This window comes from Macaca thibetana, chromosome 6 (assembly GCF_024542745.1).
Source record: "Macaca thibetana thibetana isolate TM-01 chromosome 6, ASM2454274v1, whole genome shotgun sequence".
Taxonomy (NCBI): Eukaryota; Metazoa; Chordata; class Mammalia; order Primates; family Cercopithecidae; genus Macaca; species Macaca thibetana.
In genome coordinates this window covers 125882120-125909711 of record NC_065583.1, presented here as the reverse complement: position 1 = coordinate 125909711, position 27592 = coordinate 125882120, and the positions used below count along the sequence as shown (strand labels likewise).

General features: G+C 38.5%; 1 protein-coding gene and 1 long non-coding RNA gene across 8 annotated transcripts in view; both read right to left on the bottom strand.

Annotated features, from left to right (window-relative positions):
* LOC126956880 (uncharacterized) overlaps nucleotides 1-27365 on the bottom strand; it is a 33658-nt gene extending 6293 nt beyond the window's left edge. The window contains exon 1 of the long non-coding RNA XR_007726518.1: nucleotides 240-27365. This is a non-coding gene — a long non-coding RNA (uncharacterized LOC126956880). The remainder of the gene's footprint in view (nucleotides 1-239) is intronic.
* ARL15 (ADP ribosylation factor like GTPase 15) overlaps nucleotides 1-27592 on the bottom strand; it is a 443095-nt gene that overhangs the window by 187055 nt on the left and 228448 nt on the right. The window lies entirely within an intron of this gene.

Here is a 27592-nt window from a genome sequence, read left to right as displayed (position 1 = left end):
GGAGAATTGCTTGAACTCAGGAGGTGGAGGTTGCAGTGATCCTAGATTGCGCCATTGCACTCCAGCCTGCGCAACAAGAGCGAAACTCCATCTCAAAAAAAATAAAAAAGAAGAAGAATTGATGTTTGGGAATCTCCACCTAGATTTCAGAGGATGTATGAAAATGCCTGGATGCCCAGATAGAAGTTTGCTGCAGGGGCAGGGCTCTCATGGAGAACCTCTGCTAGGGCAGTGCAGACGGGAAATGTGGGGTTGGAGTCCCCACACAGAGTCCCTACTGGGGCACCGCCTAGTGGAGCTATGAGAAAAGGGCCACCATCCTCCAGACCCCAGAATGGTAGATCCTCTGACAGCTTGCACCACACGCCTGGAAAAGCCACAGACACTCAATGCCAGCCCATGAAAGCAGCCAGGAGGGAGGCTGTACCCTGCAAAGCCACAGGGGCAGGGCTGCCCAAGACTATGGGAACCTACCTCTTGCATCAGCGTGACCTGGATATGACACATGGAGTCAAAGGAAATAATTTTGGAGCTTTAAGATTTGACTGCCCCACTGGATTTCAGACTTACAAGGGGCCTGTAGCCCTTTTGTTCTGGTCAATTTCTCCCATTTGGAATGGCTGTATTTACCCAATGCTTGTACCCCCGTTGTACCTAGGAAGTAACTAACTTGCTTTTGATTTTACAGGCTCATAGGTAGAAGGGGCTTGCCTTGTCTCAGATGAGGCTTTGGACTGTGGACTTTTGAGTTAATACTGAAATGAGTTAAGACTTTGGGGGGCTGTTGGAAAGGCATGATTGGTTTTGAAATGTGAAGACATGAGATTTGGGAGGGGCCCAGGGCAGAATGATATGGTTTGGCTATGTCCCCACCCAAATCTCATGTTGAATTCCCATGTGTTGTGGGAGAGACCCGGTGGAAGGCGATTGGATTATGGGGGCCAGTCTTTCCTGCACTGTTCTCATGATAGTGAATGAGACTCATGAGATTTGATGGTTAAAAACAAAAACAAAAACAAAAAACCAGGAGCTTCCTTGCACAAATTCTCTTTTTCCCTGCTGCCATCCACGTAAGATGTGACTTACTCCTCCTTGCCTTCTGCCATGATTGTGAGGCCTCCCCAGGCACGTGGAACTGTAAGTCTAATTAAGCTTCTTTCTTTTATAAATTGCCCAGTCTTAGGTATGTCTTTATCAGCAGCATGAAAATGGACTAATATATATATACCATAAGAAAACCTGGCAAGAAAGTTAAAGGTTAACAGGAGAGGTTAACAGAAAACATGAGCTGAGCCCAGGAATGAAAAAATGGTGAATGGCATTCCTCATCAGGAATCCCACAAAAAGAAACAGCAAGGAAATAAAATGGCCAGTGGAAGATGTGAATTTTAGCAGACGCTAAAGATACAGATATCCAGGACTTGTAGAATGGTAGTTTCAAGAAGTAGTTCCTCTGGAGTTGCTTGTTTTCTTCTTTTATGTTTAAATTCCCAGTTATGCAATCTAATTTCCTTAGCTCTCACAATAATCCTTTCATAGTAGAATCATTTTACTTAACTTCAAAAAGAAATTCTTCATACATGAGGCATAGGATGTCAGGAAGAGAGAGGGGAAAAAACCCCTAAACAATGGGTAACAGTTGATAATAAATCCCGTACAAGGCAAGGCATCACGAGGATACAGCATGTCTTCCAAGTACAACTGCCTTATGCCTTGACAGACTATGGGCTGGTGACAAGTTAAGGGGTCTGTGGCTTGATAGACATTTCCTAGGAAATGAGGATTCTGCAGGTGGTTTTCACCATGCTGCCAAACTGTTGTGGGAAAAACAGATTTAGAGAAACTAATGAACTTCTTTATCCCCATGCTTCCCTGTGTCCACCACAGCCACACTCATTCTGCAATCCCTGAGTCCAGCTTATGGGCAGACATAAAGCAGCATGCTTACCTGATATAGTAAGATGAGCAGTAAACCCAAAGCTTTAAATGAGGTACAGCTTTCTCACACAGCACAACGGTACCTTGATGGCACAGCACCTGAATTTAGTTGCTTTTACTACTTTGACTTTGGTGTTGAGGAGCACGGATATGTATGACAAACTCATAATTCAATACTGTGAACTCATTTCTTGTTATTATGTTTCACTTGAAGCTGTCTAAATGAGTTAGAATAACTCATTTTTTTTTTCACCCAAAGGGTTTGCCTGTTACATCTTGTTTTTATCTCAATTAATTTTGTGTCTGCTGGACTAACACAAATTACCACTTCCATGTCTTGCACTTTTGATGTAAAAATAAAGCTAATTTTGGAGGTGTTTAAAGCTTTATTAATATTTATATGGCCATTAGCAGTGCCTATGATGTGAGCAAGCTTCTTTCTAAAACTTAGAAATTCTCCTTCCAATACTGATTCTGAGCTGCAGCATTCCCACTCTGACCACATCATTTTTAGCATTTTTCTTAGGGCACACAGAGGAATTTCACACAGGGTCACAGAAAAGTTGGTTTGGGTTTTCCTACCATTTATCTTACCCATTCTGCTTAGTGAGTCAGACTTACATAATACATTTCTTTCTCTGATTTTCTTCAGAAATCCAGAGGCAGCACTTTCTCCCACGGAAGTGCATGGGTGCCGTGTAACAACTAAGCACTATTCCGCCTCTGTTTCCCTTCTCCATCCTGGACTCAGACTGGGCAAGCAAGAACATTGTCACGAGTGTTCTAATATGACACTGAAATACAATGATGAGATTCTCTCTCAAAACGAAGAAAGGATGCAAAGGACATGATCCATACGAAATAATGTGGCCTATGACTCCCTCTGCACTCCCCCGTCAGTTCCCCCAACCTTAAACAAACAAAAAAACCCACCAGTGCTTTCAGCATAGTAGGGCAGCTAAAGAAGACCAAAGAGGAAATGTGACCATCCAGTGGGAATAATAGGTCCTGAGGCTAACCACATATAACAATGGAACAAGTAAAAATAATTGAATTGTGCTTAGAGAAACGAGGATTGAGAAAAAGGCAGTGTTGCAGTAGTCTTTGAGAGTATGAAGCTATACAGCCAGTTTTCCTGAATATTTCTCCCAAGACTTCCATTTTCTGGATATGTGACCTCAGGCATGTGATTGGCCCACTCTGTGCCTTAATTTCTTCATTTGGAAGATAGGGATAATATTTGTACTGTTCTCCCTGAGGTTTTATGAGCACTAAAAAATCTAAAAAAAAAAAAAAAAAAACCAAAAAACAAAACATTTACTTAGAATAGTGCCTGGCACATATTAAGTATAGTCGATCCTCAAATAACAGGGCTTTGAACTGTTTGAGTCCACTTACACGTAGATAAAGAAATATAGTATTAGTGGGTTACAAAACCCTCATAGATGGATAGTCGACTTTTTGTATACTTGAGTTCCACAGGAACAAGCATGTGTGGATTTGGAATGGGGTGGGGGTAGTCCCAGAACCAATGCCCTGAGTATACCAGGGGTCAACTCTACTCCATAAACATTTGCTGAATGGAAGGGTTTGGACAAACTAAGTCAAACATTAAACTGAATAGCAAATAAGATATAATGTACATTAAAATGACAGGATCTGTAAGCTATTTCTAGCTACAACCATAGAATTAAATAAATTTGAGAAGTAAAATGCAAAATAAAGGAGTTTTAATAGTTTTCTGCTATTAAAAAAGGGAAGATTAAGATTAATTAAACTAATCTTTAAGGTAGGTATTCCCATCATGTTTAGTAATAATTTGTCATTAATGCACATATATTAATCTGGCATCTTTCACATATTGCTTAGAGCTATGCTGACAAATATAACAGCCACTAGCTACATCTGGCTATTGACAGCTTAAAGCATGGCTGGTCCACACTGAGATGTCTTGGCTGGGCACAGTGGCTAATGCCTATAATCCCAGCACTTTGGGAGGCCAAGGTGGGCAGATCACCTCAGGTCAGGAGATCGAAATGAGGCTGGCCAACATACTGAAACCCTGTCTCTACTAAAAATACAAAAATTAGCCGGGTGTGGTGGCATGCACCTGTAGTCCCAGCTACTCAGGAGGCTGAGGCAGGAGAATCACTTGAATCCAGGAGGCAGGGTGGTTTCAGTGAGCCGAGATCGCAACACTGCACTGTAGCCTGGGCAACAGAGCGAGACTCTGTCTCAAAAACAAACAAACAAACAAACAAAAGGAAACAACCAAAAAACGACAACAACTACAAAAAACAAATTGAGATGTGCTATATGCATAAAACGTACATTACATTTCAAAGACCTAGCATGAGAAAAATAATGTAAAACCTCTCATTAATAATGCTGATTACAAGCAAAAGTTATAAAATGAGTTAAATAAAATGCAATGTTGAACATAATTTCACTTATTTTATTTATTTTAACACGGCTACTAGAAAATTTAGATTATGTACGTGGCTCACTTTTGTGGTCTGCATTATATTTGGATCAATAAGGAATATAAACCGCACTATTATTACCACTACTTCAAACTGACAGTTATTGAGTTCTTACTCTGCTAGATGTTCGAAATACATTATTTCTAGCTTCACGATACCCCTATATTTTCTCTCCTTTTATAAGATGAGATGTTCTCAGGGTGTATATTGCCCCAAATCACAAAGCTACTAGTGTCAGGGGAGGAATGAATCCACATCTGTCTGAGTGCAAAGGCTGGTGCTTTCTCCTATAACAGAGACCACAAGGAACTAGAAAGGCCTAAGCCCCCACTTGCCAACAGAAAAGGTAGGAAAATAATTCACAAGCGACATAGTGCACATATGAAAAGCAAAAATGTAAATTAGAAAAAGTATATACATAAGGAGGCCATTTGCCATGTTTTCATAAAAATTTCAATACAGAATTAATTTAAAAGTGCTAAATCTGATACCTAGTTAACAGCAGAAAATGCTTAGATGTTGTATGACACGAACAATCAGAATACAACACTATGCATACACTTACCTCAGCTCTGTAAAAGGATCTATGTATCATGAAAGAAGACTGACAGGAACATTCAAAATTGATAATATCTTTGAATTAAGGCAATTCAAAAATGAGCAGGTGGGGTGGGGACTTTGATCCTCAGGGGACATTTGGTAACATTGGGAGATACTTTTGATGGACACAACTCAGGGGGTACTACTGGCATCTAGTGGACTGAGGCCAGGGATTCTTCTAAACATCCTATAACACACAAAACTACTCCTCAAATTGCTGAGATTACAAAATCCTGTAATAGGGTAATGGTGTCATAATTTCCTTCTCTGCTTTCCACATTCGATAATGTTAAATTGTCTTACTATACAAAAAACGAAATTAAAAAAATATAAAAAATTATTACTAAAAAAGCAACAGAAACTAAAGCATAATCGCCAACATAGAAGGTTATTTTATATATGGGGGTAGACGCTAAGTAAGAGAGGAGGGTCTCTTAATATAGTAGCAAATTCCTTCTAAATATTTCTTAGATTCACTAAAAACGACATCTGAAAAGGATATCTGCAATTACACATAGATTAAAATTTGGCTGTGTTTCTTCAATCACTACTTGCCATTGGAATGACGGTTTCAACATCTAACAGGAAATTGGCACTCCTTTCACTGTTGGGATAGCATTTGCTAAACATCAAAATATTTTTTCTCACTCCTTTGAGCAAGTAGGGCTTCACATGGGTGTTATTATTACCGAGATTGACAATATATGCTGCTATTTACACTGCATTTAGGAAGAGATGGGAAGAGAGAATTTTTCTGACAGTTTTCTTCAGTATCTGCATCATTATGATAAAAACCAGAAGCTTAAAACTCACACTTGTATAAATTCTGTTTAAAAACTACTCATTTTGTGAGCTTAACTACTTGTACTAACAGATTACCTGATTAAAGATTACACAAAAGTAAGTATACATGCCATGCTTGCAGGCATGAAAGAAAGGAAATCTGAAAGCTGTTTAAATACTCATCTTTTTGTTCATTCATTCAGTTACATCAAAAAGGGAATTTCAGAATAAAAATATCTACAGGAAGAACCTATTTAAATAGGTTTATTGATGCTATAAGGAAGGCCTAATCACAGTCTATGAAATGCTTGCGCTGCATCATTTGACCACAGAAAACTCAAGAGCTCTTTTACTCAATACAGCCAGAGCAATGAACAATTTAGTTTTTTCCTCTCAGAACTAACCGTCGTCTTTGTAATCTCCAGTAAACAGCACACTGCCTGGCACATAGTAAGCACTCAATAAATGTTAGGTGAATGAATGAACATTTATAAAATCATACCATGTTCTATCCAGAGTTGTGCCAAATCTCCTGACAAGAAGTCATATTTCAGTTCCCTTTCTCCTAAGTTTCATTCACACATTCATTCACTCATCAAAACCTTACTGCCCACCTGTAAGCTTTTATAGCATGTCACACGTACCACCTTTATGATATTTATCACTTGCTGTTTTAATGGTTTGTATGTCTATCTCTCTCACTAAAGTGTCAGCACTTCAAAGACAGAGACCATGTCTTGACACTTTGTTCTCTGATTTAATCTTCAATAAAGAGCTGAGGAAAGGAAAATAATGGTTCAGAGAACTTGCCTACAGTCTCATAATTTAAAAGTGGTAGGGCTATGATTTGAACTGAGGATGGCTCACTACAAACTGTCTTCTTTCCATTTTACCAGACTGTAGAGAAAATGAGAGTGAAGGCAGAGTGTGGGATGAGAAGAGTGTGAATTAAGATAAAGCAGAACAAAGAAGTTTTAGAAGCTAAGTAAGACCCAATCAGTGGGTTCTATTGCATCAACACTGAGGAACAGAAAGCGCAATTCAAGAAATCGATATGGACAACTGCAGAGACCTCAGAAATAGTCTCTAGAAAGTCAATGTATCTAACATTTATGGAAAATCAACCACAATCATTTGGACCAATCTAGGTGAACTTTTAGAGGGGAAGAACTGAATCTCTTTTCTGTTTCTTTATCTCTAATTTATAATTTGTTGGAAGAATGAAAGACTATATGACATAACCCTAGTGAAAGAGATCGCAGTCCTGTAGAGTGACCAACAGATGAAAGAGGTGAGATAAATCCTATTAATAGGCAGCAAATTATCAGACTGGAAAATTAACCAAAACAAAGCGGACAAGAGATTCTGCAGTAAATTTAACCTAATTGGAATTTTCCAAGTACAAAAAATTGAAATGCTTATCAGGGTCATGCCATCTCAATGTAATGATACCCTGAACAGGCTCTTAGTAAGTACAATATGTTAATATTGGTTTTATTTGTTAGAGACAAAATGACAGAGTAATTAGGAAAATGAGTTCTGGAGCTCACTTCACTGCTTGAGTTTTTAGCTCAGCTCTGCCATTTCCTAGCTATCTGACTTTAGGTAACTTAATAGTGCCACTTGTTAGTAGATTAAATGAGAGCTATGCAAAGCAAAATAGTACCTAGTATAATACACATGCTTAATAAATGTTTGCTGTTAATTGCACTGTCATTTTCAAAATGTTATATTAACACATAAATTTTTAAAGAATCATGGGACTTCAATATGACATTCTAAAATTACTGAAAGTGAAAATACATATTTGTTAATATTTGGATAAATCTAGAAATCTGGAACATTTTCATTAATTCAAAATTAATGAAGTGAAGCCAAACAAATATGGATGATGAGGGTAATAATGATGATAATAGTAGTAATTCTTCTAAAACATAATTGTATGTACTAGAGTTTGAATCTTTGTCCCCTCCAAAATTCATGTTAAAATTTAATCCTGGCTGGGCTTAGCAGCTCACGCCTACAATCCTAGCACTTTGGGAGGTCAAGGAGGGTGGATCACCTGAGGTCAGGAGTTGGAGACCAGCCTGGCTAACATGGCGAAACCCCATCTCTACTAAAAATACAAAAATTAGCTGGGAGAAATGGTGAGCAGTAGTTCCAGCTACTCGGGAGGCTTAGGCAGGAGAATCACTTGAACTTGAGAGGCAGAGGTTGCAGTGAGCCCAGATCACGCCATTGCACTCTAGCCTGAGTGACAACAGCAAAGCTCCGTCTCAAAAAAAAAAAGAAAAACTGAAAAAAACAAAACTTAATCTCAAATATAACAGTATTAAGAGACAGGGAGGGCTTTTTTTATTTTTTATTTTTTCTGAGATGGAGTTTCACTCAGTCGCCCAGGCTGGAGTACGGGGGCTCACTCACGGCTCACTGCAACCTCTGCCTCCTGGATTCAAGCAATTCTCCTGCCTCAGCCTCCCGAGTAGCTGAAATTACAGGCACTCGCCACCACATCCGGCTAATTTTTGGTATTTTTAGTAGAGATGAGGTTTCGCCATCTTGGCGAGGCTGGTCTGAAACTCCTGACCTCAAGTGATCCACTCACCTCCGCCTCCTGAAGTGCTGGGATTACAGGCGTGAGAAGAGGTGATTGGTCATGAAGGGTTTTGCCTTTATGAATGGAGTAGCCCATTCATGGATTAATGGATTATCATGGGAGTGGTTTAGTTATCAAGGGAAGGTCTGTTATAAAAGTTAGTTTGGCTCTGGGTTCAGCCCCCTTGCCATGTGATGCCTTAGGTCACCTCAGGACTCTGAAAAGTGTCCTCCCAGCAAAAGGCCCTCACTAGATGTGGCTCCTCGACCTTGGGCTTCCCAGTCTCCAGAACTATAAGAAATACATTTCTTGGCTTGGTCTGGTGGCTCATATCTGTAATCCCAGCACTTTGGGAGGCTGAGGTGGGTAAATCACCTGAGGTCAGGAGTTCAACACCAGTTTGGCCAACATGGTGAAACCCTGTCTCTACTAAAAATACAAAAAAAATTAGCCAAATGTGGTGGTGAGCGCCTGTAGTCCCAGCTACTTGGGAGGCTGAGGCATGAGAATCGCATGAACCCAGGAGGTGGAGGTTGCAGTGAGCCAAGATCGTGGAGCCACTGCACTCCAGCTTGGGTGACAGATTGAGACTTCGTCTTAAAATAAAAAAAATAAAAAAATTTAAAAAATTTAAAAAAAAGAAAAAAAGAAAGAAATATGTTTCTTTTCTTGGCCAGGCACAATGGCTTATGTCTGTAATCGCAGCACTTTGGGAGGTCAAAGAGGGAGGATTTCCTGAGCTCAAGAGTTTGAGACCAGCCTGGGCAACATGGTGAAATTCTGTCTCTAAGAAAAAAACAAAAATTAGCCAGGTATAGTGGCACATGTCTGCAGTCTCAGCTACTTGGGAGGCTGAGGTGGGAGGATTTCTTGAGGCAAGGGAGGTCAAGGCTGCATTGAGCCATACTCATGCCACTGCACTCTAGCCTGGATGACAAAGTGAGACCCTGTTTCAAAAAAAAAAAAAAAGAAAGAAAGAAATACATTTCTTTTGTTTATAAATTACCCCGTCTCAGGTATTTGATTATAGCAACAGAAAGTGGACTAAGTATGATTATGTGTGTGTGTGTGTCTGCTTAAAATGGTATCTTTAGATATACCAATAAATAAATGTTTTTAATCAGAAAGAAATGATGGGAAGCCTGAAAATATACATATTGAACATCTCAAATTTCAAAGAAGAAGAGCTGATCATTCTCATAAGACTTCAAAGTGACAGGGAATCACAGGCAAGATAAATAACAGTTACAGTTCAGTCTAAATCAGATTTTTTCCCCCCCTAAAGCCAGACCCAACCTCAGCATTCAAGTAGGAAACTTGGAAGTCCCAAAGGAAGTTTTGGTACACTAGTGTTCAGAAGTGCTTTTTGGTACATTAATGTTCAAAACCTCCTACTGAACTATGTCAGGGAAAGTGGAAGCTGATTAGAAAATAAGAGCTCCCGGCCGGGCGCGGTAGCTCACACCTCTAATCCCAACACCGTGGGAGGCCGAGGCAGGCGGATTATGAGGTCAGGAGATCAAGACCATCCTGGGTAACACGGTGAAATCCCATCTCTACTAAAAGATACAAAAAAATTAGCTGGGCTTGGTGGCGGGCGCCTGTATTCCCAGCTACTCAGAAGGCTGAGGCAGAAGAATCGCTTGAACCCAGGAGGTGGAGGCTGCAGTGAGCCGAGATCGCACCACTGTACTCCAGCCTGGCGACAGAGACTCCATCTCAAAAAAAAGAAAAAAAAAAAAAAAAAAAGGAAAAGAAAATAAGAGCTACACATTTGCTATAATAATAATAATGAAATAGACATCCCACACCCATAAACCTGCCATTGTATTACTCTTATTGTTGTCAGGACATTTGCACTGACACTGGGCCAAGTTTTGTTTAACTATAAGAGGTTTCAGGATATGTCTTTAAAAATCATACTGTGTACAAGACAGGTTGGTTACTATCAGACACGATCACTAACAAAACAGCTCCCCGTCATCAATCCTACCATCTGTCCTCCCAGTTTTCTCCATACACAGGCTTGGTTGAACAGATTTTGAACTGGCCAAGGTCACTGCACAGCTAGCCTCCACAGATGGGGACAGTGTGAAAAACCTAATTGCAGCTGTGGATAAACACAAACAAGGACACACATGGTTGGCAATACCCCTGTCTAGACTTGATGGTGGCTCAGTGTCACTAAGCACAAAAAACAAGGACATAGTTTCAAGGTAACTATCTCTCAGGGATAGTACAAATGCTATCATCGTGCGGTCTAAATGTCTCCGAGATATTTAAGTATCAATTTACGAAATGGTAGTAGACAAGTAATATTTCCTATCATACATACGTTCTCTCAAATTCTCAAGGGAAAAAAATGCCTTTCTTAAACAAAAAGATACAGCCTGGGAATCAACACAGTGCCATACTGCATGTGAATGTCACAAGCATGGCCTGCACACAACACAGAAGATATTGCATTAGGGTAAAAATGAAATATCCTGTTTCCACATATTTATTTCATATGTATCAAAATTTCCTTTTCCCACTCCCTTTCCAAAACAAATTACTTGGTTAGAGACTTTACTTTGTTTTTGTTTCAACAAAATTTAATTTGGTACATACATCTTCTATTCTATACCCCTAAGACACTTATCAAAAGAGAATCACACTGAAGATGGTATCCTAGATTTCCCCCCTTGAAATACATATGGCCCCCGGGAAATGTGGATTGTCAATGTCTTCTCTAGACACTCAACATGTCTGGTCACTCAGGTTTAAAGCCAAATTGGTTATGCATTACTTTTTGAGAAGTTGTTAAAACTTAAAATAAGTTATCAAGTCAGTGATATTTCAAAAGATTGTTGATAAAAAAGAACATGTAACTGTAACCATACTGAACAGTTGATTATAGAACGACATGTCAGTGCACATATGGCAGTCGGATAAATTATGCACATCTGGATTACTTTTGGCAAGAAACACAGCTAAGTGTCTAAAGCCAAGTTTAGCAATCTGTCACTAACAATATGTACATTTATTTTAAAATGTCAAGGGCTCAAAGTCATATTTTCTATTTCTTCATAAACTTTCCAGCTCTTCGTAAGACAGCAAACAGGTGACAAAACACATTGCCCAAACTGCCAAAGGCTGTATAAATAAGGGGTAATTTTGAACTTCTCACCACATGTATAAGAAGACTCAAAGTCTGAAACAAACTCATGTGTTGTGGGATGTACTGACACACAGGTTTCAAGTGAGAGTGTTACCATTTCACTTTAGAAGTTGGTTAGAAAATGCTTTCATTTAAAGATATGGCTGGCTTACATGGAGTAGTAAACAATATAACACTCTGGGGAAAGCAAATGGAAATAGTCTGGTGGTGTCTCCTTATAAAAGGAAAAGACCAGTGTCTCTGTGATCACCTCAGATTAAGTTTCCTTTTTTCCACTGCCAATTACTGACATCATTTAAGCCCCAAAGAAATGTTTTCCTACTTCCAGTCCCCTTGATTAAAAGAAAAGCCAAGAGACATGAAGGTGGCTCTCAAACTAGCAGTAACAAGAAACTTTACAATGGGATGTATGAACAGCAGCCAGGTGGGAATGTAGCAGTACCTGTAAGCACAAAACTCATCTTGACTATTATGCCGCTTCCTAGTTTTTCTAGCATTCCAAGCTTCTTAACAGCTTCAGTAGGAATGCCAAGATATGTCATGGAGACTGGGTGGGGTCCCGTCATTCCAGGTGTTGCCTTCCAGTCTCATTTGTGTTGGCAGCAGAGAAAAACCAGAGTGGAACTATTTTATTTACGAAGTGATAGCTGAATATTCACACTCTGTGTCAGCCTTTCTTTTAGCTCACCAATTTGGTAATTTTACTGTTGACTAGCATCTTTACTACATACCAGATCTAGATTATAACATGTTCAAATGGTGTGTGCGGTGGGGAACCCTGTGTCTCTAAATCATACAGATTGGTATTCAAACACCAGGTCCACTGCTTACAACCCGAGCCTCATCTAAAGAGCATGATTATCAAGCACCTACTTCACGTTGTGCTTGTGAGAACTAAGCACCTAAAACCTAGAGAACATTCAAAAATATTGGCTATAATCCATTTCTGTTCCTTTCCTCCTTCTTAAAGTGACAGACTGGGACTAATAAACTCCACAAACCACAGATTGCCAATAAAATGTTGTAAATCCAAGAGTAAGCTAATAAACAACTGAGAAGAAGGAAGAATAATAAAGAGGATAAGATCCTAAGAGGAAAAGATATTTAACTTTTAATTTGTGTCTGCTTTTCTGCTTTTGTAAAGTTTGATGAATAAAGCTACTGAAATCTACGCAAGCTTAAGTGTCTTTCCCTGATGAAATAAATAAAAGACAATTGCCTGTGTTATTAAGAAAAGGCACATGTTTTCAGAATTGTCAGTTTCTATCATTCATCAAGTCAGAGAGATTTTAATTTAATAGTATTAGAGGCACAGTGAAAAATACATCTTTCTTAATTTTGATATTTTCTATTTGACTATGAAGCTTAATTTTTAAGTTATGTCACATTAAAAAATGCTCAAATAAAATACACATACAAGAAGGTAAAAGAGTAAAAAGATTTTTAAATTAAATGAGTCCATTTGCCCGTATTTCACTTCCCTAGGCCTCAGTGGTAGCAGTCTTCACATACTATTCATGTCCTTTAGTCTTTTACTCCCTAGACTCCTGAGGAATTTTATATCCCCACAAAACACAAAAACTCTAGAAATACAAATTAAGAGAAACACTTACAGAAAAACCCAAAGCAGATCTGACAGAATGATTCTTAGCACTGAATACAGAAAAAAAAAAAAGTCCTGGCCTATCATTATACTGTACTACTTTAAATGAGTTAAAGTCTCCTGGTCCAAATAAGCTATTATAAGAGAATTTACAATTTAGATGGTTAAATGAATGTTCATGATCTTTGCCAAGTTCAGGAGAATAAATACAGGGGGTTCTTTCAACCCTAGGAATCTGTTATTGTCACTAGACACACAAGGTAGACTTGAGAAAAAACTGATATACTTTCCCCAGGTAGACGTGAAGCTTCTTCATATTGAATTATAGATGTGAAGTTTTAGCAAATACTAATTTCCATAATTTTTCTATCATGTTCATTTAAGATTTTATTCACAAAGCAGCCAAAGGCAAAAAGCAAAAACAGAAGCTAGAACAAAACAGTCTTTGGGTTAATAATATATATTCCTCTTTTTTTTTTTTTTTTTCTTTTTTGAGACAGGGTCTCGCTTTGTCCCCCAGGCTGGAGTGCAGTGGCATGATCTTGGCTCACTGCAACCTCCACCTGCTCCACCTCCTGGGTTCAAGTGATTCTCATGCCTCAGCCTCCTGAGTAGCAGAGACAACAGGTGTGCACCACCACACCTGGATAATTTTTGTATTTTTAGTAGAAACAGGGTTTTGTCATGTTGGCTAAGCTGGTCTCAAACTCCTGGCCTCAAGTAATCGGCCCGCCTTGGCCTTCCAAAGTGCTGAGATTACAGGCGTGAGCCACTGCACCCAGTCATATATTTACTTTTCAATCAACTACCATAGAGTTCATGTGGGGTTTTAATTGTAGTAATCTTGTATTTAAGCTATAACCTTAATAAATACCATATTAAATGTGGTAAAATGAAGAGTACGGACTAGGTAAGAGGATGAGATCTAGAATCAGAAAGACCTGGATTTATTCACTGACTCTGAAGTTTGTATTTTAACACATTATACTATCTTATATGTATTCATAATAAATTTGTATCTGAATATACGTGTGTACATGTGGAAATGATACATACACACACACCACAGAGTTGGTATGAGGATTAAATGAGTACCCAGCACAATGCTTGGCAGACACTCAACAGCAAACTAAGAAATCAGGATAGTATAGCAGGTAGTGTGATGAAAAATTATGGTTGCATATCATAATATACATTAATATTAAAGCCTTTCTGATAAACTATTTGAAACAGTGACAAAGAACATACAGAAACTCTTTGAGATGGTATTCCTCACTGCAGAATTAAATCACAATGAAAGTAAGAATCCTATAAAAATCACCTTCCCAAGGCCAAAACTTACATTTTTAGCTGACATCTCTTGTTACAAAGGTACTAAGTTCTAACAGATCGTGGAGGTGTATAATTACAACACTTAAAAGATGAAACTAAATGAAAAATAAAATTCATAGTGTTAATAGAGTCCAATGTAGGAGTGCTTTTTTTTTTAATCCCCTAGACTATGTACAAAACATCCGTGGAGGAAGACATCAGCGTAATTCCTAAAAAGGCTCCTGTGCTCATCACCAGAGGCCTCCAACCACTGGACCACTGTAGTTGCCACATAATCTGTCTGAAGCAGATTCTTCCTCTCAGCAGTTGCTGAAGGAGTGGTGACTTCTTATTAGATTCCCGTATGATTACATATTCTGTGCTATCCAGGATGTTTCAAGTAACTCCGAAGATATTTAGTTGTGCTTCATCATCATAAATGAAGACTTAACAGGGAGAAACTAAGAGTACTGATAAATTTTTTTTATGTCTGTTAACATATTGTCATTCATTTACTCAAGTTCTTCAAACTCTGACCTCCTTTTGGCTGAAATGCAACAGGATGAAGGATGATACTTTCTCAAACTGTGATGTTTATTTAAGGATATCTACCACTCAAAGAAAGAAAATAAATGTGGTAGGAATATCATGAAAATAACACAGAAAACATAGCTCCAGAGAAGCAATGTAAAAAGTGTCTTACCAGGCCCAAGTAGAAAATCACCCTCTTTAGACAGTTCATTAAACTTTTCAGAGATTAATCACTAGAGAGATTATAGCATTGGCTATGAAATTTATGGAAGCATTCTCCTAGAAAATGAATGCAGACACGGAGCCATAAATGTAAAGAACTCTAAAGGAAGCAATCTTCCAAACAAGTGTTGAAAAGGTCTGAAGGAATTTGGTTGTCTATGTCAGCCATTATATGGGGAAACATGATGCTCACTGTTCTAAGGAGAAAAATGTTCAAACATTTATACTAAATGTTGCCCTGGGGTTCTCATTACTTAATTAACATGCACACATAAAGTCTGGAGTGTGTACAACAACAGCTAGCCTTAATAATGGGTAAGTCGCTTCAGCCTCTTTTTCTAATATTCTATTTTAAATTGTGAACCTTAATCCAGGTAAGCTGTCTGTCATTTGGCAAAGATGTGAGGTTTTTCACCTCAAGAAAGGGTAGGTATGTAGGGCAGTTCTATCATGACCTGATTTTTAACTACCTTTCAAGGGATATCTTATGATGTGTTTGTGAACACTTTGGTGGATTCTGGGACCTTAAGACACCATTCATTTGAAAATATGTAATTAATAAAGTATTGTGGGAAAGATGTGTGAAGACAATGTCTTTCTTGAGTTATGCTAATTTGATTACAATAAATCTAAGAAAATTCTAAAGTAATAATTTCTTCCAAATAACAGCATTTCCAGTACTTAAAGGACTGTCCCCACAAGAGTCTTCTGAATTTAATTTAATTTGTCTATTATAATACCGTCTAAAGTTTAACAAAAAGCAAGCACAATGAGTTATTCCTAACACCCAAATTGACGGGGTTTTCTCATTACTGAATCGCATCTGCTCCTAAGCATGCTTACATTGTTATCAGTTGAAAATCCTCAGAATAGCCTGTGCTTACTCCACGGGCTGGTCTGAATAACAGCAAAGTGTAGAACCCATGACAAGTCAGACAGTAGCAGTACTACACTCTCTGTATATAATTCATTGACCAACACCATATGAGTGAAGAAACAACACGAATGACCACACACAGAACCTTCAAGTCACTAAATGATACACAAGGAAGCTCAGTAACTCCTTCAGGGGTAAATTTTATTTTAAACTTCTATTTAGACACATATGAGAAGGCATACTAGTACTCCACATACTAGTTTTAAAAGCACTGGCCCATGGCAAATATTCAACCCTGACTCTATCCTTACTTCATGGGATGGTATAAGACAGGAGTATCCTCCAAAATTTCTGACCTCCCTAACATTAATAGCTAAAATGACTATTCTCGCTAAAGTAACATTGACCGAACATTTCCTAAACAAAACAATTACAATGAGCATCATTCCCAAATACCAAAAACATCTTAATAGGTGTAAAATATTAAATCATAAATAAAAATAATCACATATAAGTTAACTCACTATCTTAGTGAACCTTGATAGCATAAAAATCAGCTTAACATAACTATTAAATTTTATTATGATTAAGTGCTATTATAAATAATATGCTTGTTTTAGTAGTAAAGTATCGCTTAACTAAAGTGATAAAAAGGGGAAAATAACTATTTAAATGAATTACTATCAATACCTTATTTAATTCAAAAGAATTCAGTGATTTGTGCATTTCGCTAAAACATCAGATTTAATTTACTGTTATTTTAAAAAAGTAAACAAGATTTACAGATTAATAGCAAGTATTTAAAATTTTACAATTTTAAATTACAATTTATATAAAAATAAATGATCAGGATAAAGTCAGATGCTGGAATAGTCATGCATGTATTAATGCCTATATTATACCATTATTTTTAGTTCCTGAAAATAAGTTGGCTTTTTGTCATCTCATCCCTTTGCTATGATTTCGCTGGATAATTATGCACTGAAGTTCATTACTCAAAGCATCCATTGTTGAACAGAATCAAAATCACCCAACCCAATAACCACAGAAGAAAGAACTGAAATAAAATTGGATATAACCATGGATCTTAACAGAAACAAGTAACAAGCAAATAGCGCCCAATATTAAGTGCTAATGCAAAATTCCATTGCCTTCTTTTCACTTGCAAACTTACATACTGTCAACATTTTCTGAAACTTATTTTGAATAACTCCTCTTATTTTCAAGTATAGGAAAATTAAGACACATTGATGAGAAAAAAAATTCTATCATCCCCCTTTCTAAATGTTCTTTTCAAATGAACAAGATAGGTAGATACCTGTAGAAAATTGGGCAGTGAGTACAGGCAGTGATATAACTGTATTAGAACACCAAAAATTCAAAATAAAAACAAATTTAAAGATGCATATTAGGGCCAGGTGTGGTGGCTCACACCTGTAATCCCAGCACTTTGGGAAGCTGAGGTGCACAGATCACCTGAGGTCAGGAGTTCCAGACCAGCCTGGCCAACATGGTGAAACTCTATCTCTTCTAAAAATACAAAAATTAGCCAGGCCTGGTGGCACATGCCTCTAATCCCAGCTACTTGGGAGGCTGGGGCCAGAGAATTGCTTGAACCCAGAAGGCGGAGGTTGCAGTGAGCTGAGATAATGCCATTGCACTCCAGCCTGGGTGACAAGGGTGAGACTCCGTCACTCACACACTCACACACACACATACACACACACACCCATGGATGTATATTAATTTAATCACTTAGTCCTTTAGGAAATAACCTTCTATGAATGCTATGAGCACTTTCTATGAACAAGGCCCAATATTAGGTATATCTGAATCACCATGTACTTCCAAGGTAGTGTAATCATTTTCAATAAAACATAGGACATAGGAATTCTAAAGTTGAAACAGCTTTGGGTATTCTGTTAAATAGGAATATTCTTGAAGATTAACAATTTTTAAATACTGCACAAGAGAGAGGTGAAGAGTTGAAAGGATTAGAGACAGAAGCAAAAGCCATCGCTGCTAAGCACATAATTCATTCAGTGTTGCTGGTTACAAATGATATGGTATTCAAGTCACTTTTTCAAGCTTTTCATTTTTATGCATAATTTCTTCAAAGATGCCTTTGGGGCTGGACAATTTCAGCCAGTAAATTATTTTTTACATAAGCATTTAGGTACGGCTATAAAATCATTTTTGCTTGTATCATGTTCTCATCATCCCCAAGAAAAACCCCATCGTCCCCAAGAAGAAAAAGGCCTAAAGTTTTGCGTTTTTAGATTTTCTTAACTTCATCTGAAATAATAATAGAAACATGTTAAAACCAAGTATTTGAGTATTAATAAAATTCTAATAATATTCATATTCAAAGTAGTTCAAAATTCACAAAATATAAATATCAAACAGGGAGTACACAAAACCCTGAGAAGTCTACTCATCAGAGCAAATTCAGCTGAGTGCCGTGAAACTCCCCTCTCCTTTAAATGTCACAACAGAGGAGTGAGGACAATTCTCTTCATTCATCAGAAGAAGATGGGGACCCAAACGTTTTCTAAATTTCAAGTCTATAAGCATCTTAGTTTTCTAGGAAGTCCACGATCAAGATGCCAAATGGTCAGTTTCTGGTGAGACCTCTCCTGGCATGCAGATGGCCACCTCCTAGCTGTGTCTTCACACAGGGAAAAAGAGAGCTCTTTTACTCCTTCTTCCTCTTCTTTCAAGGCCACCAACTCTATCAAATGAGGATCTTACCCTTATGACCTCATTTAGCCTTAATTTACTTCCTAAAAACCCTATCTCCAAATATAGTCATGTTGGGGGTTAGGACTTCAACATATGGACTGGGGGAAGGGCACAAGTTGGTCCATAACTTAAAAAGAAAATTATGTCCTATGTCATTCATGAAAGCATGCATTATATAAAGGATTTTTGTGTCTAGTTATTAGTTCTTGTGTGATGCCCATTTAGCCTAGTTTGAAAATTTTTAACAAAGCAGTTAAAAGTATTCAATCTATTTGTTTGGAATAAATTCTTCTATGGGTACTAATCTAAAGATGGAATTGTATCATAAGCATATTAAACTCGAGAAAGAAAGAACTGAAACAGTCCCTTACCACCACTCCATCTGAACTTATGTTCTGAAAATGGAAGACACGAATCCTGATATGTTTTGCTGTGTCCCCACCCAAATCTCATCTTGAATTGTAATCCCCATAATCCCCACGTGTCAAGGGAGAGACCAGGTGGAGGTAACTGGATCATGAAGGTGGTTTCCCCCATGCTTTTCTGGTAATAGTGAGTGAGTTCTCATGAGATCTGATGGTGTTATAAGTTGCTTTTCCCCCTTTGCTCAGCACTTCTCCTTCCTGCTTGCTGCCTTGTGAAGGAGGTGCCTTGTTTCCTCTTTGCCTTCTGCCACAAATGTAAGTTTCCTGAGGCCTCCCCAACTATGCTGCACTGTGAGTCAATTAAACCTCTTTCCTTTATAAATTACCCAGTCTTAGGCAGTTCTTTATAGTGGTATGAAAACAGCCTGGGCATGGTGGTTCATGCCTGTAATCCCAGCACTTTGGTAGGTCAAAGTGGGCAGACCACTTGAGATCAGGAGTTTGAGATCAGTCTGGCTAACATGGCGAAACCCCATCTCTACTAAAAATACAAAATTAGCCGGGAGTGATGGCGGGCACCTGTAATCCCGTCCTGGCTACTCGGGAAGCTGAGGAACGAGAACTGCTTGAACCCAGGAGGCGGAGGTTGTAGTGAGCCAAGATTGAGCCACTGAGTTCCAGTCTGGGTGACCAAAAAAAAAAAAAAAAAAAAAAAAGGAAGGAAGGAAAGAAGGAAGGGAGGGAGAAAGGGAGGGAGACAAATACAAATCCCCACAATAGGTCTCAGTTCTCGGGGGCTTCTCATGATGAGAACACCTCCACCACAGTGTGTGATTCTAGTATTTAAAAACGAATATTTCTTTTTCATCCTGCCCTTGAATGCAAATCAAATACTACATCTTGTGCATAACAAGAGAAACAGGAAAATGCTCCACTGTTGGAAGAAAACTATAGCATGAAAGTTCTAAAAGATTTTCAAAGGAAATTTTAACTTTTTATAATTTTTATCCTTATAGGCTGCCCTTTTTTTTTTTTTTTTTTTTGAGACGGAGTCTCGCTCTGCCGCCCAGGCTGGAGTGCAGTGGCCGGATCTCAGCTCACTGCAAGCTCCGCCTCCCGGGTTCACGCCATTCTCCTGCCTCAGCCTCCCAAGTAGTTGGGACTACAGGCGCCCGCCACCGCGCCCGGCTAGTTTTTTGTATTTTTTAGTAGAGACGGGGTTTCACCGTGTTAGCCAGGATGGTCTCGATCTCCTGACCTCATGATCCGCCCGTCTCGGCCTCCCAAAGTGCTGGGATTACAGGCTTGAGCCACCGCGCCCGGCCCGGCTGACTTTTTTTTAACCACCATAATATTCACTGTGGTTTTAGAAGTTTTGCCCCTTCAAAAACCACATATGCATATGTGTGTATAGACAGACACTCACATTTGGAAGGAAAAAGTCCTGGTAACATTTTTAAATTATCATCATGAAAAAGTATCTCTTGTGGCTGCAAGCTGAATACATTCTACTTTCCAGAGATACACTAAAGACACATCATCTAATCAACTATTACCAAGCTAAAACAGGAAGAAGCCCTCACACCAGTCCCTTGGCTCTCCTTTTTCTCTGTTTTTCTCCTGTTTGTTTCTGAGTGCATATTTCTCTTGTACCTTTAATGCTCAGAAGGAAGATGAAGCTTCAGCTAAGGCCTACTTTTTCCTTCTCAAGCCCAATATTTAGATGGGGGAAAATCAGGTGCAAAATCACCTTTTGATTATATGCAAATTTGTCAAATTTTTCCATTAAATGGGATATTAAGGAAATAGGGGCTGCTGAAGAATTGGGCATAGTAAAAGACCTAGATTTGAACTAATTTTGTCATTTTATTTCTGACTCTGGAGGAGTGGCGACCTTTGTTGAAAATAATGGGAAAATGAAAAGACAGACGAGGCCAACATATCTTCACATTTTAGAATAAAAATACGGGAAACATAAAGAAAAATATGTAAGCAAATGTGGTATGTTTAAAGGTTAGGATTTCACACAATGCATTTATTTTTCTCACTAGTTATGTTTGACAATGGGGCTTAATTTACCAAGGAAGAAATAACCATGATGTCTTTCTACTGTCTAGAGAACAAATCAAAGAATTGTATTTCTTGAGCGATGCCTTCCAATTAAAAAAGAATAAAGGAAAGAGAAAAGCTCATATATTCCATTGAGTGTGTAGCAAATACATAGTACCACTGTGGCTATTTAAACAATTGAGGCCAATGGAATTAAGGAGAACTTCTAATGCAACTGAGATTGATTCAATGGTACACTTTAATTTTTAAGTGTTTTTCTTAAATATTCTATGCAATAGGGATTGAGTACTCATTTGACTAACTTACCGCGGGGTGGTTGTGCAAGAATTAAATGTGCCTTGGCTGGATATTGACAATGAAATGAATCTGAATATACTTAAATGTGATATATACTGTTGTTTTGGGTCAAAAGTTTTTTATGAGAAAATATCACCAATTAACTAAAATCAAAGAGAAAATGCCATTTTCTCCTCATTTAGATTCTTTTAGGAATACATTCACTATATTTATCAGTGCAGTACCTGTCTTTATTAGTAATAGATGTAAATGTTGGTTCTCTGAGCTGTCAAACTTTCAACTCAAACTTCCTAAAGTAAATCGATGACTATAATACATGACTATAATAATGTAGAACTGTGATTTCTGCACAACATCTAATACGTTTTGAGTACCATTTAATCTGGGAGTTTTTCTGTTTCAAAGGACAACAATACTTCAGAAAAGGTTTATCACTGATCAGTTGTTCATTATTCAACGAAGATTTATCATACATATGCTAAAATTAAATGGAGTAGGGAGGAGGCTGGGGAATTAATCACACAGAAGAGAAGATGACTGAGTGATCTATACAGGGGTAGTAATCCCCACACTGCCAGTGTTTATTCCATAGCCAGGGTGCCACGGGAACCAAGGAGCTAAGTCGCCCAGTCTTTGGGAGGAGTCTCATCTCAGAGGAAACCAGGAAGTCTTCCAGGAGGACCACTGGACATTAGCCAGGCTAGGGACGAAGGGCAGGGGCACTGCAGGCCCCTGGAGTGCTCTTGTACAATTAGCTTAGCCAGTGGGCCTGGCACTCTCAGCCTGTGGAACCAAACCCACAAGGGGTCTAGAAGGCCTTTCAGGACACCGTATGCTTCAGAATAGGAGCAGATTCTCAGTCCACAGATGGTTCTTGATAGAGTGGCTGGGTGGGGTAAGACTATTCTTGGGCTCATCTAATCTTAGAGATCTGGAGACTCCCAGAGGGGTGGAGGAGTAGGATACTTTTGGGGCCACTACAGTGGTACTGACTTTCTTAAAAAAAAAAAAAAAAAAAAAAAAAAAAAAAAAAATTGAGAGGCTATAACTTAAAGTGATCTAAATTTATTCATTTTTAAGGGAAAAAGCACAACAGAAAGAACAATCAGTCTACCCTTCCTTGTCAGCACTGCCCCTCGACATCTCCCTGGGAGAAGCTGTAAGACTGCCATTGTTTGATCCCCAGGATGCACAAAGTTATGGGGAGCCTTCACATTGCCCTCTCCCCTCCAGAGCTAGGTTTGTCTGTGGCATTAGTGCACTGAAAGCTGAGGGGTAGGGTTGGATACTCTCTGGAGGACAAAGTGCTAATGCTCAGTAATTCTGCAAACATATGAAGACAACATTGCCTACCTGCCAAGGGTGTGGCACCATGTTCTGGCAAAAAAAAAACTGCAACTGATTTCACTCATCCAAACAAATTCTTAGGGTGTAATGGGAGTTGAAAAACATCATCTTGGAAGCTACTAAAGGGACAAACATGATATGAAAATGATTGGGCGGGAGAGGTCCTATTTATGAATCCTTAGTGAGGCTGTTTTATGGTTCAGATATTATTGCTTTGGCTAATGTCTGAGTATATGTATACACAGATTTTAATAAAAACAACCATGAAATTTGAGAATCCACTTCACTGAATTTATAGAACAAATATATCTTGAATACTACATTTTGGGTAAGGCTGAAATCATTCACTTTGGGTGAACTGAAATGACACTGCTACCATGTCTTTTCTCTACAGAACAGGGAAAGAACGACAATAAGAACAAATGAATTGTTTAACCCTGTGATCTTCAGAACGCTTAGCAAGCTACTGTGAATCAAAAGACACTGCAGAACAATCTTTGGCTTTACTTGACAGTATTGAACAGGTCTTATAATTCTATTTATCTTACCTATTAGTCCTTTATTTTACTCCCAAAGGCCTCATTTCCTTCTCCTTTCCTATAGTTTACAGCAAAGCAATTTGAAATAGCAAATCAAAATATTATCCGAGGACAAAATGTAATAAATCCAGAACTGAGAATAAGTTTTTAAGAAATTTTTGTTGCAGTGTGACTTAGCTGTGACCCCCAAATATATAATCAGTGGTTTCATGTCATTGAACGTACAGACTAAAATTACCAGTTGGCAATGAATTAGGGAGGAAACAGGGGTCCTTCACCACAAATATTTTTATTAGTAGTGGTTTATAACATCTGGCAGTTGTGCATAAAATATTTTAAAATTCCCTTCAGCTATCAATATATAAATTATTGCAAAATTTATTAGGCTAACACTTTCTAACTTGTACTCTTAGATACAGAATAAAGATGTTCTTGATATCTGGAACATTGCAGTTGCTTCCACTGTCTTTGGCAGGTTTTCACTAGGAGAATGGTCAGTGCCATAGGTGGTAACCATGGCTTAGAAGAAAAGAGAAGAGGTAGATGGGTCCCAGGACAGGCAGACTAAAATACCTATATTCTCTCTTAAGTGTCCCATGGCTCCGGGCACCACACATGAGCTTTTTTTTTTTCCTTTTTTTGACGGAGTTTCACTCTTGTTACCCAGGCTGGAGTGCAATGGCGCTATCTCGCCTCACCACAACCTCCCTCTCCCGGTTTCAAGCAATTCTCCCACCTCAGCCTCCTGAGTAGCTGAGATTACAGGCATGCGCCACCACGCCTGTCTAATTTTGTATTTTTAGTAGAGACAGGGTTTCTCCATGTTGGTCAGAGTGGTCTCAACCTCTCGACCTCAGGTGATCCGCCCGCCTCGGCCTTCCAAAGTGCTGGGATTATAGCCATGAGCCACTGTACCTGACCTCTACACATAAGCTTAGCATATGGATACTTCAGCTAATCTGGGACAGGTCCAATGAATATTTCCATAGTTTATCACTTTGGAAGTTACAGGCTTTTTTCAAAATCCCCTTTAATTGCTTATTAGTTCTATAGTTTTATAAAGGCAAATAGCCTCATCCTGCTTATAGGAACTTTAGGGAAGTGTTTTACAATCTCAAGCCTTCAAGACATTGAGGCAATGAAAAGGCCATTTTTTTTTTTTTAAGTATGTGTTTCGCAGTAGCTTAAATAGACATTTACCAGATGTAAATTTTATCAGGCTTTGTGTTGAAGAGATTTCTTCAAGTGGTGATTGTTGACTCTAACTGCAGTGTATTTTATGGTCTCTCCAGATAGAACAGGAAAAATGAGAGTATTAACCCTTCCTCTACTTGCTATTAGTTAATCCTAACAAATACTCTATGAAACATACATGCTACAGCCAAAAAATACACACTGGCCCACTATACTAGGAGCAAAAGAAATCAGAATGGGTTAAAAAAACGAGGCAACCAGCCTAATGATAAGTACAATGAATTTGGCCTTCATTTTTCTAGGCTCTGGGTTTGCTTTTCACAAAAACTGCAATCAAGTTCCTGTAGGCAGTTGACTTAATGATTTGAAAACAGTAGGACAAACAAAACATGAAGCCATATGGGAGAGATGAGGAATTTATATATGCAAAGTCAACACATACTTTATGGCTAAATAATTTTCGTGGTTTTAATAATTTAAAAAATGTTCAAAGCTGAATTAATATTTTCATGTTAAAACTGGGTAAGCAGAAGTAAGGTGTTTAAGAACTCAGAGTCGCTGGGTGCGGTGGCTCACGCCGGTAATCCCAGCACTTTGGGAAGGCGAGGCAGGCGAATCACGAGGTCAGGAAATCAAGACCATCCTGGCTAACACGGTGAAACCCCGTCTCTACTAAAAATAAAAATACAAAAAAAAATTAGCCAGGCGTGGTGGTGGGTGCCTGTAGTCCCAGCTACTCAGGAGGCTGAGGCAGGAGAATGGCGTGAACCCGGGAGGCAGAGCTTGCAGTGAACCGAGATCGTGCCACTACACTGCAGCCTGGGCGACAGAGAGAGACTCCGTCTCAAGGAAAAAAAAAAAAAAACTCAGAGTCATATAACCTATACATGGTATTGCTGAGATCTTGGGCTGCAGCTCCTGGTTTCTATACTAAGCTGTATTATTATGCTACTTTAGCAATTTCCAGCCCTAGATCTCCTTAATAAAAGCATGTTATGGTTAGACCCTTTGAATTCTGCCACTTTCAGGAAGTAGCACCTCTGGTTTGGATAGCTAAAAGGAATAGCAGAGGTATTAAGCCACAACTGCACTTACCACAAATATTCCAGTCTTTTAAAATACAAACATGTGACTGTTAAAATATAAACATGTGACTCATTTCCATTGGTATTCACCACTTTCACAAAGACAACAATGAAAGAAGCCATTAACACTGCTACATCTACAGACAACAAAAATGAAACTAAATGGCTCCAAATATATATATATATATTTGAGACAGAGTCTTGCTTTCTTGCCCAGGCTGGAGTGCAGTGGCACGATCTTGGCTCATTGGAACCTCCGTCTCTTGGGTTCAAGTGATTCTCCTGCCTCAACCTCTTAAGTAGCTAGGATTACAGTCACATGCCACCACGCTTGACTAATTTTTGTATTTTTAGTAGAGATGAGGCTTCACCATGTTGGCCAGACTGGTCTTGAACTCCTGACCTCAAATGATTTGCCCATGTTGGCCTCCCAAAGTGCTGGGATTATAGGTGTGAGCTACTGTGCCCAGTCGACTCCAAATATTAATAAGCATAATCAGGGTACTGTATTTTGGATATTAGCTGATTGATTGTACAGTTACAAAAATATGATGCATCCTAGGAACTCTCCATTAAAATTTTCCTGTTAAGATAGCAAGATATACTGTCAACTAACATGGCTGTTTCCAGAAAGCATATGGGAAGGTGATAAAGAAGGGCCAAATAATAGAGCAAAACACAAAAAGACCAAGAGAAGAAAACAATTAATTCTATAATTGGGGAACTGTCAGGACAAAGATATGTATAAATTAAGATAAAGGAATGTGAAGTATGCAGTGCTGACTGAAGAGGTCATATGGGATTGTCAAAACTGGGCTAGACATATGTGACTAAAATGGCAGAAAATGTGAAGTAAAAGAAAACCTGCAAAATGAAATTAAACAGAACAAAGACACATAGTATATACACATAGTACTTTAAAACAAAACTGTAAAAAAAAAAAAATCATCTATTTGACCATTGAAAATAAGCATTTTCCCATCCTCGCCATTGTTAGCATGAAAATGATTTTCTGAGCTTGGTCAGAGGTAGAGTAACCTGATGAAACAATCAAGGCAAAACCCATTCTCAATGTGAAAAGTAATGAGTATTTTAATCAGTTCGTGTCCGAGGACAACAGTGGGCAGCGCAACCCCAGTGAAGCATAAACTCCTAGCAGACAGGAAGCTTCCTGAGGGCAGCTATAATTTGTTGTTTACATGGAGGCCTAGCAGAGTCCTTTTCATACTTTAAGTGTTCTATGAATGTTTGTTGAATTAACTTCTACTTAAGTAGCTCTCTTTTCTAATCAGCCTTAGCAATCAAGTAGTTTATTAAAAAAAAAAAAGTCCAAGTATTTTGGAAGTGAATTTTGTAGCAGCAAATTCAGGATGGGACCAATGACCTACAAATTGAGCTGCAGCAAAATATTGGCTGGGAACAAAGTAGATCCTAAAGGTGGTTTTGTCAGACAAAGTGCGACAAATCTCACTGAAGAGCAGCATTCATATGGAGTCTTGTCCCACATGAATGATTACTTGAAATCAGTGATAGAATCTCAAAAAGAAGTAATTTGGTAGTGCAAAGTAATGCTATTCAAAGCGCTGTAAAAAGATAAGCAGGCATTCTTCTAGTTTCAGCTCCAGTACCACCCCCCCACCCCCAGGAAGCTGGCTCAGCCCACTGCAGTCCATAACGGTTTTTGCCAACTGAACTCAAAGCCCCATTAATGCAGAAAATAATTACAATCTACCCTTGTGGCATCTATTAACTTTTCTTTAATCATGTTTTGTCTCTCCAATTAGACTGTAAGTTAATTAAGGGTAAAGAGTTTCAGACATTTCTTCTGTAGCCATCACATCTAACACTA